The following is a 2,783-nucleotide window of genomic DNA, read 5'->3' as shown; positions in this document are numbered from 1 at the left end:
GCTGGCATTTTGATAATTTTAGCTAGTGTTTTGATAATTTTAGCTAGCATTTTGATAATTTTAGCTAGTGCTTTGATCATTTTAACTAGTATTTTGATCATTTAAGCTAGAGTTTTGATCATTTTAGCTAGTGCTTTGATCATTTTTAATAGTGTTTTTATCACTTCAGCTGTCCAGGACTGTCCAGACCTCTACATTGGGGAAACTAAACAGCCTCTTCACAGACGCATGACTCAACACAGGAGAGCCACCTCCTCGGGACAAGATTCAGCTGTTCACCTCCACCTCACAGATAAGGGACACTCTTTTGAGGACCAACATGTGCACATTTTGGACCGAGAACACAGATGGTTTGAGAGGGGGGTGAAGGAAGCAATTTATGTAAAAAGAGAAAAGCCGTCTCTTAACAGAGGAGGAGGCCTCAGATTTCCACTTTCAAAAACATATAATGCAACTTTAAAACAGATTCCCAGCCGGTTTTCACACCTGATGGGAACAGAGGGGCCTCATCTGTGAATTAGAGGAACAAATACTTTAAGAAACCCATACTGTTAAGGTGTTTAGATGTGAATTGCTAATCTGCATGTGTGTGTGTGTGTTATGTGTGTGTGTGTCTTATCTCACTCAGCCTTATAACCTGAATCTCTCACTCTCTGCTCTTTGAATTGAGAAAGCTCCTCCGATGAGGAGCGAAACGTCTTCTGTTACAAATAAAGTCCAGTTGTTTTTGTATTGAACGCTTTTTGAATTCATCATGTCCTGGATGACTGAGAATCTTCACCAACATATCACTTCAGCTATTACTTTGATCATTTTAGCTGTGTTTTGATCATTTTAGCTATCAATTAGATCATTTTAGCTAGCATTTTGATAAATTTTAGCTAGTGCTTTGATCATTTTAGCTATTGTTTTGCTACTTTTACCTTTCAGCTGGAATTTGTTACATTTAGCTACTAAGACTGAGCTGAATACAACACCTCAGACTGAGGAAGTCTTTCGGATGAAAGACGAAACGTTTCTACATTTTTTGTTGTTGTTTTGTTTTTTTGAATGTCCAGAGGACCAGATTTAACTTTTTTAGATTTTTCTACCTGGATTATTGAGCATGCATCAGGATATTTAGCTACTATGTTTGTTTAGCATTCACTATTGAAATCCTTCAGCAACATCCATGCACTGCTTGTTTATCCTTTAGCTGCAGGGGTTTTCATTCTTTTAGCCACTATTTCACAAATTTTGTCTTACAGCCAACATTTAGCTTATAGCTTTTATCCAACGCCTTGTTTCTTTTAGCGTGAACAGCTCTGTTTCAGCTTCTTCTGTAAACTTCAGCGGTCCTTCGGCGCTGTGCGTTCAGTCATTTTTTTAAATGATTCTGATGTTTGTTGGTTCGGCTGTAAAAACGTGTCCATGCTTCATTAGTCAGAGGTTTGGAAACGCTGCAGCTGATGAAAAGACGAGTCGGGTCTGGGCGTAACGATTAACTGATGATGAACAGATTCTTTCGGACTGGAAGATTTCAGGAGCATCTCTTCAGCTGATGAACGTGTTGCTGATGTTCTTTAGGCTGCTCCTCTCTGCAGGGGTTGTCACTGCGAGCAAACTCCTGAAACATTTGTCAGTTATGCCCTTCCTGACACAACCTGGGCTCAAACGCACAGCCTCAGGATTACGAGACCACAGCACTGACCGCTGAGCTACTGCGACCGCCAAATCATTTACAAATGCTACAAGCACTAGATGTCATGTGACCCTGGTCTGGAGCAAAACAAATGCTTTGATGCTTTATGGATAAAGAAGTGTTCAAGTGTGGAGACGAGCTGGTTCGTACAAAAAGGAATGAAGACACAAACAGAAGTGTGCACGCCTCACAACGCCAAGCTGAAACCAACAAACAGCCAAATATTTGACGAAGGCGATGCAGATAATCCTGGAGGACCTGTGGCTGCATGCAGGCCAGCTGGAACGAGGCCCGGCTCAGATCCAGGATCAGGTTTAAGGTGCAGGTTCAGACCAGTCAGCTGTGACTTTACCTGGATCGAGCACAGAAGAAAAAAACGTTTACCGGTACTTCTGTCGCTCGCTGCCTTCATGTGAAACTTGAATCTGGTTTTATTTATAAAGCCCTCGTTAAGGGAACAAAGAGCCGCGGGCGATGCAGACAAACAATAAAAATGAAGGAATTAAAAACATCGGCACGGTGAATAAAAAGAGGTTTGAAGTGAAGACTGAACAGCAGCTGACGAGTTTTGGAAATGACTCTCAGCTACTACCACACCACCGCTGAAACTGACCGGGTTCTGCTGCTGTTGTGCTCTAAGTTGTTTCAATTATTTCATCAACGTGAGACGTTCATCCAGAGATGACTTTCTGAGAGCTTCATTAAAATTCACCCACAGGTGGGTTAGATATTTTACTGACAGACACAAGCAGTTACACCATTTCCTGTCTTTTTAAGGTGGCGGGCGATAAAAACACCCCAGACAAAAAGAAATAAAACAAAGCGAAGCTTCAGTTCACGTGACGTTTACTGTAAATGTAAACGTCAGTTCTATTTATTTATTTATTTATTTATTTATTTATTTATTTATTTATTTATTTACAGAAGGCCTCCAGTCCATCACAGGGACACATGGACTGGTCTCCAGTTCATCACAGGGACACAGACACATGGACAGGTCTCCAGTTCATCACAGGGACACATGGACAGGTCTCCAGTCCACCACAGGGACATCTGGACAGGTCTCCAGTCCATCACAGGGACACATGGACAGGTCTCCAGT

This window comes from Nematolebias whitei, chromosome 12 (genome assembly GCF_014905685.2).
Source record: "Nematolebias whitei isolate Nwh7 chromosome 12, NemWhi1, whole genome shotgun sequence".
NCBI lineage: Eukaryota > Metazoa > Chordata > Actinopteri > Cyprinodontiformes > Rivulidae > Nematolebias > Nematolebias whitei.
The sequence above is the reverse complement of the archived record's forward strand: the minus strand, read 5'-3'. Positions refer to the sequence as shown.